The sequence below is a fragment of the Microtus oregoni genome, unplaced genomic scaffold (assembly GCF_018167655.1).
Source record: "Microtus oregoni isolate MIOR12 unplaced genomic scaffold, Mior012 000029F_ref0000214, whole genome shotgun sequence".
Classification (NCBI taxonomy): domain Eukaryota; kingdom Metazoa; phylum Chordata; class Mammalia; order Rodentia; family Cricetidae; genus Microtus; species Microtus oregoni.
The window spans coordinates 9,242,968-9,259,132 of NW_024543088.1; positions in this window are offsets into that span (position 1 = coordinate 9,242,968).

The window sequence follows — 16,165 nt, forward strand, 5'->3', positions numbered from 1 at the left end:
AATGCATGCAGGCAAAACGCTAATATACACAGAATAAAAATAAATAAATCTTTTAAAAATCGGCCATATTGTATGGGTCTATTTTGAGACAGTGTCTCACTCTATAGTCCAGGCAGGCCTGGAACTCTTGTTTGTTTGTTTTTGTTTTTTAGACAGGGTTTCTCTATGTAGCTTTGGAGCCTGTCCTGGAACTCACTCTGTAGACCAGGCTGGCCTTGAACTCACAGAGATCCGCCTGCCTCTGCCTCCTGAGTTCTGGGACTAAAGGTGTGCACCACCACCATCCAGTGTTTTTTTTTTATTGATTTTATGTGCATTTGGTGTGAAAGTGTCAGGTCCCCTAGAATTGGAGTTACAGACAGTTGTGAGCTGCTGTGTGCTGAATTGGGTGCTGGGATCTGAACCTGGGTCCTCTGGAAGACCAGCCAGTGCTCTTAACTACTCAAGCATCTCTCCAGCCCCGGCCTGGAACTCTTAATCCTCCTACCTCAGCCCTCACCCCAAGTCCTTCTCCTTCCGCATCATTTTAGCTTAAGTTTGCCCGCCTCCAGAAACACTTGCTGGCATTTTTGCTTCTATCTAATATCTTAACCTATTTTGAGCAAGGATGTTTCCAGGTGTCCTCACTTGACTGGAGACACCTTCGAAACAGAGAGTGCATTCTACCCTTCTTTTTAACCTCCGGCACCTAGTGTAATTCCTGGAATATGGCAGGAATTCAATTAACACTTGCTCAGTGAGGGTATGGATGGGGAGGGGAAGAAGTCATCCTCAACTTTACCCAAAGGGGAGCCCTGTGGCAGTGGGACAAGACCGTCGCAGTAGTGGCGTGGGACATCTATATCACAGACACCCCAGCTCAGGGACATCACAGAAGGAGATTATAAGAGCTAGAGGTCAGGGAGGACTGTTCTAGACACAACGGGCATCTGCATGCATGAACCTGCAGCAGCTGTGCAGCAGTTGCACAGGATCAAATCAATCAGCACCCGGTAACAGAGCTGGGAAGCGTTCATGAGCTCCCACCCATAGCTGGGGACCTCTGGGTACTCTGCGGCTTCGGGGTGGGGGAGAGTCCGTTTTCTCTAAGGATATAGCCCCACATAAGTTATCCACACTCTAGTGATAGCCCCACACCCATGAGTATACAGGCAGCACATATTAGATTCCGTGGGCTTAAAAGCGGGGAGAAACAGAGATGGCAGGGAGTGGGCTGACGTTAGATCTTGGAGGAGTTTGGGGGATTGAATATGAGCAAAATGAATTATATGTCTGTATGAAACTGCCAAAGAATTAATAAAATATATTAAAAGTTAAAATATACCCTAACTCAAGAAAACAAGCTGAGCCAGGCAGTGATGGCACATGCTTGTAATCCCAGCACTTGGGAGGCAGAGGCAGGTGGATCTCTGTGAATCTGAGGCCAGACTGGTCTACAGAGCAAGTTTTAGGACAGCCAGAGCTGTTTCACACAGAAACCCTGTCTCAAAAAAACCAAGAAATAAAGAAATAAAGAAAGGAAGGAAGAAGGAAGGAAGGAAGGAAGGAAGGAAGAAAGGAAGGAAGGAAGAAAATAAACTTGGCAGTGGTGGTGCACAACTTAAATCACAGCACTCAGGAGGCAGAGGCAGGTGGATCTCAGTGAGTTCTAGGCCAATCTGCGTTCTGGGACAGCTGAGGCTACCCAGAGAAACCCTGTCTTGGAGAAAAAAAAGAGAGAGCAAAGAAAAGAAAATCAAAACACCACATGATTTCATGCAAAGGGAGACACTTCACAACGGATAGGCTGCCCCTCTTGCCTAAGCAAGCTAGAGTTTCCCATCTTCATCTTTCAGAGTGCTGCACACCGAGATCCCAGGCACGCTCCACTGTGCCCAGCTAGACTCCAAGTTGTAGCATGATTAATAAAAACCCAGAGAAAGAAACTGGGGTTCAACCTGAAGATCAAAAAAGCAAAACAGCCAGCCATTGGCTCTTACCTCGACCTCTGTCCGAAATGGCAATCCTGCCTCCAGGAATCTCAGAATGAGACTGTGTGGGAGAGCTGTCTCCTCCCATTTTATAATCCTCTCTAGGGCTGGGATTAAAGGCATGCACCGCCCGGTTTCTGTGGCAAACTAGTGCTGCTACTGGGATTAAAGGTGTGTGCCGCCACTGCCTGGTCTGTAAGGCTGACCAGTGGGGCTGTTTTACTCTCTGATCTTCAGGCCAGCTTTACTTATTAGAATACAATGAAATGTCATTACACCAAGTGATCTTCTAGTTCACTGATGGAGGAAGGTCATTGGCTAATAAAGGAACTGCCTTGGCCCATTTTATTGGTTAGAGGATAGGTGGAAGGAGTAAACAGAACAGAACGCTGGGAGGAAGAGGAAGTGAGGTCAGAGACTCCACAGCTCTCTTGGGAGCAGATGCCTGAGAGAGACGCCATGCCCCGCTCCCGGGATGAAGCTCTGACCCAGGATGGACATAGGCTAGAATCTTCCCGGTAAGACCAGTTCTCACAGATTATTAGAGATGGGTTGATTGGGATATCAGAATTAGCCATTAAGGGCTAGAGGTAATGGGCCAAGCAGTGTTTAAAAGAATACAGTGTCCGTGTAATTATTTCGGGGCATAAGCTAGCCGGGCAGGCGGCTGGGGTGTTGGGGACGCAGCACCGCCGCCGCCCTTATTACTTCAGTTCACCATCTTCACAATCATTTTTTATTATCTGAGACAAGATCTTATTGGGCAGCACTGGCTGGCCTGGAACTTGCTATGTAGACTAGATGGAACTCACAGATATCCTCCTGCCTCTGTCTCCCTAGTGCTTGGCCTAAAGTCATGGACCGTGGTGCCTGGCTCCTCTATCCATTTGCTTTTGTTTCTTTATGTGACGCTTCCAATCCATCTCACCTATTCTGGCTAAGTTTCCTTCCTATAACCTAAAACTGGTCTGGGTGATTTTGATTCTGTATGAACCAACCCCATGCACAAAACATTTGAAACCAGGGCTGGAGAGATGGCTCAGTGATTAAGAGCACTGGCTGCTCTTCTTAGAGGACCTGGGTTCAGTTCCCAGCACCCACATGGCAGCTATAATTGCCTGTAACTCCAGTTCCAGGGGGTCTGACGCCCTCACACAGACATACATGCACATGAGATTTTTAAAAAATTAAAAAAATATTTGGAATCTTTTTATTCTATTAAACTCAATAAAATCCAGATTCTTCTATGTACCTATACCGTGGGACAGTCCAAGTTATCAACTAGCAAGAAAATAGATATTGAAATCTTAGCTTATGCCAGAGAGTGTACAAGAGGAAGAGATTGAAAAATAGCATCATTGCCCTGAAGCAGTTTGAAGTGCGGTGTGTTGCATGGGAACTGCATAGCTCATGCTCCTTTTGTCACATGATTACTCCTGTCACTCAAAGTCATGAGTCTCCCTCTTTTCTGGTAAAGGCCTTATGGCCAGAGCTGTGTAGCCCAAATACTCCAGACCACCATGGCCCAGGACTTAGTGTCTGTTTAATTGGCTCCTGTCCCTTCCGGATGAGGCAGGGACATCCACATTGTCCATTTTTGAAAGGATTGGAGGGTTTTGAATGTCTTGGGGACAACAGTTGCAAGCTGCCATGTGAAGAAGGACACTAAAAAGAAATCCCACTCTAGCCAGAATTGAGTATAATAAAGGGTTATTTATTTAGGAGTGGACTCACAGATTACATTCCTTTGCTCAAACAGGGAACAGCAACTGAATCCAACAGCTGGAAGAGAGAGGGGAATGCACGCTTTACATTGGCATTTATGTATAAGAGGCCACACCCAAGTGGGCGATAACTTAAAGACTAATGGCTGTAGAATTTCCTACAACACCTCCCCCTTTTGTTTAAATAAAAGAGTTCTAAGTCTAATACAAAATTACATACAATAATAACAAATATCAGGTATAAAAATTAGAATTACAGCCAGCATAAACAATATTTAGCAAGAAACGTGATAAATTGTTTTAATAACTATCATACCCTAAGGAGTTTAAGACTTGTATTATAAATAACTTGGCCAAGTCATGAGAGAAGTAACTACAACTATCTAGTCTTCAACCCCATTGAAGATCCAAGAAGGGAAATAATATTACTTGAGTAAGAAGGAAGTGCAATCAAGCAACTTCCAAAATGTGCAACAAATGACAGAGACAACTGACTACTTGGGCAATCATCCAAGATCTCATTTGCAATGTTGGAGCAACCAACTTTGGCTAAAGTCTAAAGTAACTGATAGACCATTTTCAGAGGCAGAAAAATTTTCAAAACCACCTTACCTTGTCTTGGCAAGATTTGACAGTCTTTTTTTTTTTTTTTAGAAATTTTTTTATTAAATTTTTTTAATTAAAAATTTCCACCTCCTTCCTGCCAGTCTTTTTTTTTTTTTTTTGTATCCTGCTTGTCCAGTCTAAACACTGTGCATTTTGTCTGTGGTCAATGTATGGGCAGTTCCTTGCCCAAAGGCCAGTTTTGCTAAGAAGAAAACAAGCTCCAAGTGAAGTGTCTTCAGTGCTCAACATTCTCTCAGGAATAGATCGGTGCTGCCAGGAGCAAGTGTCTTCTCACTTCAACAGAACCCTAAGTTATTTAAATGCCATATTGTACAGTTCATTGAAGTGGTTGAAGATTACCTATCTATGCAGAATACAATCTCTATGTATCTAAATAACCTGATTAGTCTAACTTATAAGTATGACAAACATGGATGACCTATAATTCTTAATACCTATATAACTTAAATACTAAGATTCATATTAGAATAACAAATGAGGACAATGATCTCAAAATGTAAATAATGTATAAGTATCTTGATCAGAGGTATAAATGTATATTGCAGTATGATAAATATATACAAAATATCTTAAGCAGAGGTAGAAACATGCATACATATAATATAACAAAATAACTTTGCCTAGGTATACAAATATTGTAGACAAAAATAGGAACGTATTCAATATAATTTAAGTTTGTATCAATATACAATAATCTATACCAATGTAAATTGCCTATAAATAATAGCTCACAAGTATTCACTCCATTACTCATTGTTATTATTAGTGTGAGTAAGCTCACACTAATCTATTACTCCATCTAATTTCCCTTTTTTTCCCAAAGAAATCCCCGAACTTACATAATTTTCCCCCAACCCTATAACAGTTATAATAAACCTCTAAATGATGTCCCTAACCCTTAGGACAAACTTTGTTGAAAGAGGGAATGTAGTCTTCTAGAATTACTTCCAGTTGTTATGGGGGTGATGTTTTTTCTATGGGATCCTATGAAAGTAAAATGATGGTTAAATTTCAAGATTTCTGTCTGGTATAATTGCAAATAGTCTTTGAGTATTCAGTAGGGTTTTTCTGAGGATCCTATTTGGAGCTTTGGCCAGAACGTTGTAAAAAAAAAAAAAAAGGGCAACATTTCAGCTAACCAAGTTGGAACCATCTTGAATAGCTGGTACCCAAAACAGGTCTTATAGTAGCACTATCAGCATCATGACATCATATCAACCAGGTGGAGTTGTTGTGGGACCCCATCTTCTTCCTGGAAACTTCAAAGATTACTGCAGGAAAATTCATTGTTCATTGTGGAAAACTTAAACATTATACAGACATATATTCAATGAAATGTACAATAGAGACAAAAATAGGTATGAAGATAAGTAAATTTTTTTTCTAAATTTTTTTCTTCTTTCTGACCCATACCATGACTCCTGACATGAGACAGAAACTCTGAATTTTTATTTTAACAGGATGTTTGGATTTAGAGAAGGACAGAGCCATTGTCCAACTCCAAAGGCAACTTTGCTTTTTAAGTGAGTCATGACTATTATTCTGGTTTATGTTCAGAGATTCTTACTCTCAGATGACCTGTCCTCATAAGTCATAATTCTCCTTGATTGGTGATTCTATCTGGATAATTATCTTTTCTTCTTTAGGCATCTAGAGGTCCAGGGTCTCTTGACTTTCTGAAGATGAGTATTTTCTTTTCTTTTTTTCTTTTTTTGAGTATTTTCTTGCAAAGACAAAAACAGAACCCTGACCCAACCCTTATGGGGTTTCCTTACCACCTGATTGGTTGTCAGCTCTGTGGATGAGCCATCATTTCTCTTTCTAAAGAAATTTCTCTTTTTTAAATCTTTATTAATTTTGATGGTATCCATAACTTTTCTTCTCCTGTTGAAACAAAAGCAAACCCTTTCCCCAACACAGCACATCTCCTGGCTTCCATTGTGAGGTCAACACATCCTTGAAACACACCAGCTGATTTAATTCAGATTTTTTTCATTATCCAGTGTCTCTCTGCTGCTGTTGTCCCTTTCTCATTAGTGTTAAGAAAATTTAAAGTTAATAAAGCACTATGTAATCTATTTCTGGAGGTATTTTTCCATCCTTTTCTATTTGTTTAATATATCCTTTATAGTTCAAGTTGATCTTTCTATAACTGCCTGGCCTGTAGGATTGTTTGCTATACCTGTAATATGCTTTATATTATAATAAGCAAAAAACTGTTTTATTTTCTTTAAAATTTCTAATCTTTAAAAATCCCTTAGTACCATGAGAATAGCATGTAATTCTGCCTTTTGGACAGAATTATAAGGGCTTTGTTCCACCTTACTTAAATCTTCTGATTTGTAACCTGCCTTTCCTGATTTATTTGCATCAGTATAGAATGTACGGGCTCCAGTTATTGGTGTGTCCCATACAATGTGGGGAAGGATCTAAGTAGTTCTCTTTATAAGGTTAATTCTATTACTTTGGGAATAATTGCTATTAATCTCTCCTAAAAAATTAGAAAAAGCTCTTTGCCAAGGTTCATTGTCTTCTCATAATTTTTTAATTTCATCAGTAGTAAAAGGCACTATCATCTCTGCTGGGTCTATACTTGCTACTTGATGAAGTCTCAATTTTCCTTTTATAATTAATTCAGAGACTTTTTCCACATAAGTTTTTAGTTTTTTACTTGGTTTATGTGTAAAAAGATCCATTTGAAGATAATATCTTTCCTTTGCATTAAAATTCCTGTAGGGAAAATTCTGGAAGGCAATATGAATAGAATACAATTAAGATTTGGATTCGCCCTATCCACATGTGCCTCCTATAATTTCTCTTCAACAACAATCAATTCCTCTTCTGCTTCAGTTGTTAATTTTATGGGACTATTTAAGTCTTTGTCACCATCTGAGGTTTTGTTTAAATGAACTATTAGATCAGGTGTTATCCCAACAGCTGGTCATAGACTGGAATTGTCTCCTAACAATCTTTGAAAGTCATTAAGAGTCTGCAATCAGTCTCTCCTAATTTGTGCCTTTTGTGTTCTAATTTTTTGTAAACCCATTTTATAACCTAAGTAATTGACAGAATCTCCTCTCTGTATTTTTTCAGGAGCAATTTGTAATCCCCATTTTGGCAAAAGTTTCTTTACTTCTTCATGCATTCTTTCTAAAGTATCTATGTTTGAATCAGATAGCAAAATGTTATCCATGTAATGGTAAATTATAGATTTAGGAAAATTTTTATGTATTATTTCTAGTGTCTGACTTACAAAGTATTGGCATAGGGCAGGGCTGTTGAATATTCCCTGTAGAAGGATGGTCCACTGGTATTGCCTAGTAGGTTTATAATTATTATAAGTAGGCACTGTGAAGGCAAATTTTTCTCTGTTCTTTTCTTGTAAAGGTATAGTAAAGAAACAATCTTTTAAACCAATAACTATAAGAGGCCATCCTTTTGATAATAGAGAAGGCAGAGGAATTCCAGAGTGTAGAGAGCCCATTGGTTGAATTACCTTATTGACAGCTCTTAGATCTGTCACCATTCTTTATTTACCAGATTCCTTTTTAACAATAAATATAAGAGAATTCCAAGAGCTGGTTGATTTTTCAATATGGTGAGCGTCTAGTTGCTCCTAGATCCAACTGGTCTAAAGTCTGCAGTTTGTCTTCTGTTTAACCCATATTGGTTTCTCAGTCAACCTAGGGCTGTTGGTACCTCTAAAGGTTTACTAGTTGCTTTGTGTTCTGGTACAGCCTGAATGGTTGGTGACCCTTGTGTATAGTACTTTATAATATCCTTCCCAGAATTATGAGTTTCTGGGACTGCAGAAATGTTAATCTGGGTGTTTCATTGCAGCAGCAGGTCATGACCCCATAAATTCACTGCAATATTAGCCATATACGGCCTCAGCCTTCCTCTTTGTCCTTCTAGCCCTATGCATTCAACCCATCTTGTGCTTTGTTTCACTTGAGATAGGGTTCCAATTCCTAGAAATTGAACATCTGCCTCTTAAAAAGGCCAATTTGGATGCCAAGTTTCTGGAGTAATGATACTCACATCCACACCCGTGTCCATCAAACCCACAATTACAATGCCATTTATACACACTCTTAGCTTTGGTCTGTGATCAATGACAGACGTTTGCCAGACTATACGTATCCTATTTCCTATTAGAATTTTTGATTCACTCTTCATGTTTATTCCATCATCTAAAACAGTACGTTTTTTATAGAAGGCTCTAGATTTTTTAATTTTCCTGGTGAGATATGTCCTCCACAGTGACTGGAAATAACTGGACCACTTTTGACTTGGGGGCCTGTGAGAGGTCCACCAAGGAGTTTCCCAATGGTATCAGGTTTCCTTGTCTGTCTTTTGTTGATCTGCATTCATTGGCCTAATGTTGTCCTTTCCCACACCTTCTACATAATCCAGAAGGTTGATATCTTTTATTTTTGCCATCCCCAGAGGAGATATTATTTCTAGGAATTCCTTGTCTACAATCCCTTCTCAGATGTCCTATTCTACCACAATTAAAACATTTGGCATTTTGATGTCTTTTCATACCTTTGGAAATTGCTTCTTTCATCCAAGATTCAGTATTAGCATCAAATGTTTCAGTGTTCATTGTATGCAGGAGCCATTGGTACTGATCTAACCTTTAAAGGCCTAAGTATCTTTTTGCATTCTATGTTGGCATTTTCAAAAGCCAGAGATGCAATAAGTACTTGTCTAGCATCTGGGTCTGTTACTTCTATTTGTACAGCCTTAGTTAATCTTGTTAAAAGTCACTAAAGGGTTCTCTCTAGCCCTGTTTAACCCTGGTATATGATTCAATTCATTTTCTTAGTTCTTGAATCCTGTCCCAAGCATTTAAAGCTGCTTTGTGACATAGGGACAAGAATTGTTCATCGTAAAGAGCTTGAGCCTGTGGGTCACCATAAGTGCCCTCACCAATAATTTGATCTTGGGAAGTCTCAAGTCCTCTTGCTTTTCCCTGTTGTTCTAAAATTTCTGCCTCTTCCCTGAAATAACATTTCCACATCAATTGAGGCCTGACATCTGGACTGCTGGAACGAACTGAAGCCAGTTGTGTGGGGTGGCCTTAATGCTAGAAGTCCATGTCTTTACCATCTCCTTAAAAATGCAGAATGCAAGCCATAATTTACTACTGCTTGCTTAATTTCTTTTAGATCATTCATTCCTATAGGTATCCATCTACCTTCTTTGGATCCTTTTGGGCCTTTAGAACTTGATGCTTTGTCAGAGTAGATTACAGGGTAGGAAGCTAAAATCCTAGGTAAGTCATCTCTGACAGTAGTAGTAAATCCTGTCCTTGTACCTTCTTTCCCTGCTCATCAGCTCCAATAATTTTCTCAATTGTTTCAAATCTTTTTACTACTGTCTTTTGTAAAACCTGAATTTCCTGGTCTGTATATATTTCTAGTGATTTAATTGAGGCACCTAGTTTCTGGTCCTCATTCTGCACAGGTGAGCCCAAGGTCTGAAGTTTTCCTTTTAAAGATAACATCTCATTCTTGGACATTATTTGGATAGCATGAAGATTGCCATCCTGGAGAGATACTCTGTCTGCTAACCTATCATAACTTTTTAACAAATTTTGATTGTCAAATTCAATAGTATGAATTCTTTCAGATAATTTCTCAGTACCCTTTGACATGATCTCAATTTTGTCTGTCAAATTAATGCTACCCTTTTCAATAGTATTAATTTTTTCAGGTATCTTTTGACTTTCAATGGTATTGATTTTGTCAGATAGCTGTTCATTATAAGTCTGTAAAGACTGTATCATTTCTAAAAGTGCCTCATTCTTGGCTCTATTATCAAACCATTTTCTTAAGGATATACTATGAAGAAAAAAGCTGAATCCCAATACCCAAAAAATGGATGAATCACAATAACCATACAAGCCTTGCAGAATACAATCCATAGTATTAACAAAAAGGTTATTAAAATTCTCAATAGTAATGTTGTCTGCCATTATGTAACTTTCAAGTATATTGATTTATTAATCAATAAAATACTTACCTGTGTTTTGAAGTTGGTAAATTGTTTTAGGTGTAATAATCTTTATTGTCCAGCAAGTGTTGTGGTTGCAGAGCAGCAACCAGTGGTGCCAAAAATAGTCCAGAGCTGGTTTTCCAGGTTTTCCACCTTGGCGCTAGTTAAATACTGAGAAAAAATGCTTTGCTTGATGAATTAAAGGCAATTAAATCAATTCCATGCATGGAGCAAGGAGCCTAGAACTCAGGAGCAGGGAGCACAAACCAGAAGCTGTGCAAATAGCCGCGAGAAGGTGGGGTGGCAGGGAGATGTGTGAGTGCTTGGGAAATTTTCAAGTCGCAATGAGCACTTAGCTCGCTGTGTGTGTGTGGGGGGGGTGTTTACAAAAAAAAACTTGCTTAGTAGGTGAAAGCAAGCCATGCAGGCAGGGGTGGGAGACTTTCTGGGCTGTGGACCATTTAGGCCTTTTAAGTTGGTCCACTTGGTAGGTGTGGAGTTTAGATCCACGTGGGCACCAGATGAAGAAGGATGCTAAAAAGAAATCCCACACTAGCTCAGAATTGAGTATAAAAGGGTTATTTATTTAGGGGTAGACTCACAGATCAAAGTCCTCTGCTTGAACAGCAACCAAATCTGGCAGCCAGAAGAAAGAGGGAGCACACTCTTTATATCGGCATTTATAGTATAAGAGGCCACGCCCAAGTGGGCGGTAACTTAAAGGCTACTGGCTGTAGGATTTCCTACAGCAGCCATGTTCATTCATCCTTACTTATTCAAGTTACAAATAAGCCACAGAGAGGATTTCTGCCTCCCACACTTACCCAGGGTCCTTTCCAGAAAGACTTTTTCTTTCTGCTCAGCATTAGGAGAACAGTCTGAGCCATACTTTATGAGGCCCCTACGCATCAGCCTTTCAGGTCAGGACAAAGGACGCTCCTACTGCACTGTTTAGCTATAACTAAGGAGGTTTGGCCTATGCCTAGTGTGTGTTCTGGAAGATTCTTGGCCCAGTGCTAGCACAGGGGTCAAGTGCAGTTGCTGTCTCAGCAGCTGGCAGTGTGGCCTTACCATGTCATTCCTAGGGTCCCTTCAGTTCCCTTTCCTCAAAGAATTTAAATTTCTTTTTAAGAAGTGTTTGCACCAATTATTACCTTATTCTGTTGTAGGAATGTTTTGTCTGCATGCATGGCTGTGGATCATTTGCCTATCTGATGACTTAGGAGGTCGGAAGAGGGTGTCAGAGCCCCTGGAACTGAAGCTGCTGACTATTGTGAGCCACCCACAGTTTGCTGGGAACCAAACTCTGGCCCTCGGCAAGAGCAGCGAATGCTCTTAACTACTGCGTCACTTTGGCTCCTCTTCACAGCCCTTAAACACTACTGATTCCAAGCATCTCACTTTGTCTACTTCTCTCTCCCTGCCCACCCTCCTCTCCCTCCCCTTTCACCCTCCTTCTCCCTTCCCACCTTCCCCCCTCCCTTCCCATCCTTCTCTCACTCCCCTCCCACCCTCATCCTTTCCACCCTCCCCCTCTCCGTTCCCACCCTCCTCCCCCTCCCCTTTCACCCTCCTCCCTGTCCTCTCCCACCCTCCTCCCCCTCCTCTCCCACCCTCCTTCCTCTCCCCTCCCACCCTCACCCCTTCCTCCCTCCTCCCTTCCTCCCTCCTCCCTTCCTCCCTCCTCTCTCTCCTCTTCCATTCACTTTTGGGCCACTTCCTCTGTCTTGTTAACACTAATGATGGCCCTGAGGGAAGGGCATATCCGTCCTGTCGGTGGGCAGTGCTTCTCTAGACTGTGACCACATCCATCTCAGTTGCTGATGGTATTTTCTGTTTCTCTTGGTCTTTCCCTCTGGATAAAGAATTAGAGCTGCTGCCTCAGATCAGGGTCTCAGTATTAATCCTGAATCCAGCTGAGGACTTATAGATGCTCAGTTTCTCTCTCCACCAGTTCTAAACTCTGTAGATGCTTTGAAAGCTGAAATTCTAAGCTGAACCCATTGGTTTGGTCTCTGATGAAGGCCTAAAGGCAGACAGAATTATGGTGTGGCAAGGCAGGAAGCCAGAGGAAGGGAAGGGCTTGCTTGGATTTTTCACAAAAAGGAAAAATCCAAATAAGGAGTGACAGAGTCCTTCCCCGAGAATGACCTCAGCACCTTAAACGACCTCGAGGTATGGTCCAGCATATTTAGACATCAGCAAATTAGAACAAATTTGAAATGCTAGTTCATCCAAGCCAGAAAGCCCATCACCAAGAAAACAAATGAGGATAAAACATGGTGGTTCAATGGGATGTACCACTCATATTTGGTTTCTATCCATAAACAAAGACATTGAGCCTATAATTCGCGATCCTAGAGAAGCTAAATAAGAAGGTGAATCCAAAGACAAACATATAGGCATCCTCCTGAATATTGACCTTCATCAGGCGATGAAAGGAGACAGAGACAGAGACCTACATTGGAGCACCGGACTGAAATCTCAAGGTCCAAATCAGGAGCAGGAGAGAGAGCACGAGCAAGGAACTCAGGACCTCAAGGGGTGCACCCACACACTGAGACAATGGGGATGTTCTATCGGGAACCTACTAAGGCCAGCTGGCCTGGGTCTGAAAAAGCATGGGATAAAACTGGACTTGCTGAACATAGTGGACAATGAGGACTACTGAGAACTCAAGAACAATGGCAATAGGTTTTTTATCCTACTGCATGTACTGGCTTTGTGGGAGCCTAGGCAGTTTGGATGCTCACCTTACTAGATCTGGATGGAGGTGAGTGGTCCTTGGACTTCCCACAGGTCAGGGAACCCTGATTGCTCTTCGAGCTGATGAGGGAGGGGGACTTGATCAGGGGAGGGGGAGGGAAATGGGAGGCGGTGGCAGGGAAGAGGCAGAAATCTTTAATAAATAAATAAATACATGGTGGTTCACACCTTTAATCCCTGCACTCTCGGAAGCAGAGGGAGGTAGATCTCTAAGAGTTCAAGGCCAACCCGGTCTTGTAATAACTTCCAAGACAACCGGGGTTACTTGAGACCCCGTCTTGAGAAAGGAAGGGAAAGGAAAGGAAAGGAAAGGAAAGGAAAGGAAAGGAAAGGAAGACAAATGTGAGACTCCAGTGCTAAGAGTCCTTGTAACAAAAGAGGTATCGCTCAAACGCCTGTGAAAACAACTCTGAGGGGATGGAGATAGGATCACTGAGGCTGCTGATTTCTAGTCCTGAGTTCAAAGAAAGACTGTGCTTCAAAGGAACAGGCAGAGAGGAATAAAAGTGTAGCTGCCACCCTCCTCTGCCCCCTGCAAACATGCCCAGGAGCGTGCACTTCACGTGCCTCACACGCGTGCTCATACATCACATACTCACGTGCACGAATATAAGTAAAAAAATTAATCTTTTTTTGTGGGGGAGACTTTGAGACAGGGTTTCTTTGTGTAGCCCTGACTGGCCCTGGACTCACAGAAATCCTCCTGTCTCACCTCCACAGGACTGGGCCCATCAGCATTCTCTTCTGTCCTGGGGGCAGGACCTTCTGAGGCTCGGTCCCTCCCCGAGGAACTGTTGGCAGCTGAGGGGCAGAGGGGCATTTTTTTTCAGTGTTGTGCTCACTGGTAAGTTACCCATGCTTCAGTAAAGAACTTCTCACCCACTCTCATGTAAGCAGCAGCCCTAACTAAAAATCACAGGGCTGGAGACTTGACTCGTGGTTAAGAGCACTGGCTGTTTGTCTAGGCCAGGTTCAGTCCCCAGCACCCACAGGGCAGCTCAAACACTCATAACACCAATTCCAGGGAATCTGATGCCCTCTTCTGGCCTCCTCGAGGACTTGCCATGCAGGTGGTTCATAGACATACATACAAGCCAAATATCCATTCATACAAAAAAATAGTATCAAAAATATTTTTTAATTGTTGGGGCACACACATACAAAGACATCTCAAAAGGACATGCAACCCCTTTAGGTGGAGAGCCTGATCAGCTAAGGGACAGCAGGAAGGAAGGGAAGAGCCTTTCTGGTGACAGTCGGGGTCCCCTGAGGTCCCTTCACTCACAGTGGCTCTTATTCATGGCCTCTGAAGAACCAAATGTGGTTATGCACCGCAGTCACCCATGGAAACGGTTAAACTACAGACTTTTGGTTCCTACCCTAGCACACACCTACTGAACCAAAATTTTTGAGGAGAAATTAATTACATGGCTCAGCCTTAGTGGGGTCCGCCCCACTAAGTCCGCCCCTCCCACCCCAAAGCCAAAATCTGAGTTTTCACGTACTCACTTGGTGATCCGGTGTCAGCACCACAAGGAGCCGAGTGTGAAGATCTTTGGGCTTTGCTGCCTGCAAACCCCGTCTCCTTCCCTGGCTGTCCCTGGGTCACAAGGGCAGCAGCTTGTGTAGTCATTCTGTGACCTGCCTTGTCATTGCCTCACCTGTGCTCCAGGCTTCCTACAGGAGGATGAACATGACGGCCTTGTATGAAGTATTAGGAACAACTGACACACCCCAAGAACTTTGAAACTTTCAGATACAAAGCGGGGCCAGTCCCCTCACCGGTACTTACCGGCACCCACAGAGACGTTCTGTGAGGGAGTCATGGCCTCAGTTTCTCTACCCATGTATCTGTCCCCTGTGACCTAAGTGACAGACCCCATCTCCCATTGCTCTTTGAGAATCACAATGTAAGATATTTCTTTGAGAGTGTTCCTTCCCGGGACCTACCTCAGCCCAGAACCCAGGGTTGAATTTTACTCGGAGGCTCGACCCTGTGGACCTTAACGGCTCTTTCGTTTATCTAGCCGGAGTCAGCATTCCACCGGGTGAAGGGCGACTAGGTGACGTCTTTGCCAAGCGGCCAAATGTCACAGCGGGGCCAGTAGCTTTTATCCTGCAGATACTGAATTTCACATCTATCAATATTATCAGCTCAAATGTTGTCATTTTTATAAATGAAAACTGACGGATCATAAATCATTCCCTGGGCAGGTCATTGTCGGGAGAAAGTGGCCATTTGGTTTACAAGCTGGCTAGCCAGGTGTGCCTACTCAGTCTGCCAGCAAATCTAGCAGGGCGAGGTAGCTCTCCCATTCAGTCATTCTCCTGCGGAACACAGTCAGGGCAGAGGCAATTGCTGGCAAGCCCCAGCCTTGCAAGCCCACGGCCTTGTTTGTAAGATATGCAAATGTTGGCCTGTGCCTTCCCCAATGTGCAGAGCTACCATCAGCCTGGAAGCTTCTGATGGTTTAGACCAGTGGTTCTCAACCTTCCTAACGCTGTGACCCTTTTACACAGTTCCTCATGTTGTGGTGACCCCCCAACACAAAATTATTTTTGTTCCTACCTCAGAACTGTAATCTTGCTGCTCTTGCGAAGGTTATTGTAAATGTCCGTGTTTTCCAGTGGTCTTCGGAGTCTGTGACCCATACGTTGAGAAGCACTGGTTTAGAGGCTGAGGACGTGTGGGATTTGTTACTATGTCGTCTCCCACCCCCAACCCCACCGCTAGGGTATTCCTGAGATCTAGTTCAACTTTTCCAGGTTGAGGTGAAGTTTCCTTAGCATAGAGATCCAACCGCTGAGTACTGAGTATGGGTAAACCGCTAAGATGTCTGCGAAACCCTGGTTTGAGGTCACATTCCTGGGGGCCCGAGTGACACCTTGCTTAGCTGCGGGTCTTGTAAAGTTACTTGTCCTCCTTGTCCTCCAGTCTTATCTTCCATGAGAAAGAGGATGGGTTCTCATGATGACGGAGTACGGAGTAAGGAGGAAAGCCAGACACGCCCTCTTGCCCTTCTGAGCGCAGCCATCATTCCTCTGACATCTGGCTGCGTGTGCCAGTGTGGATCA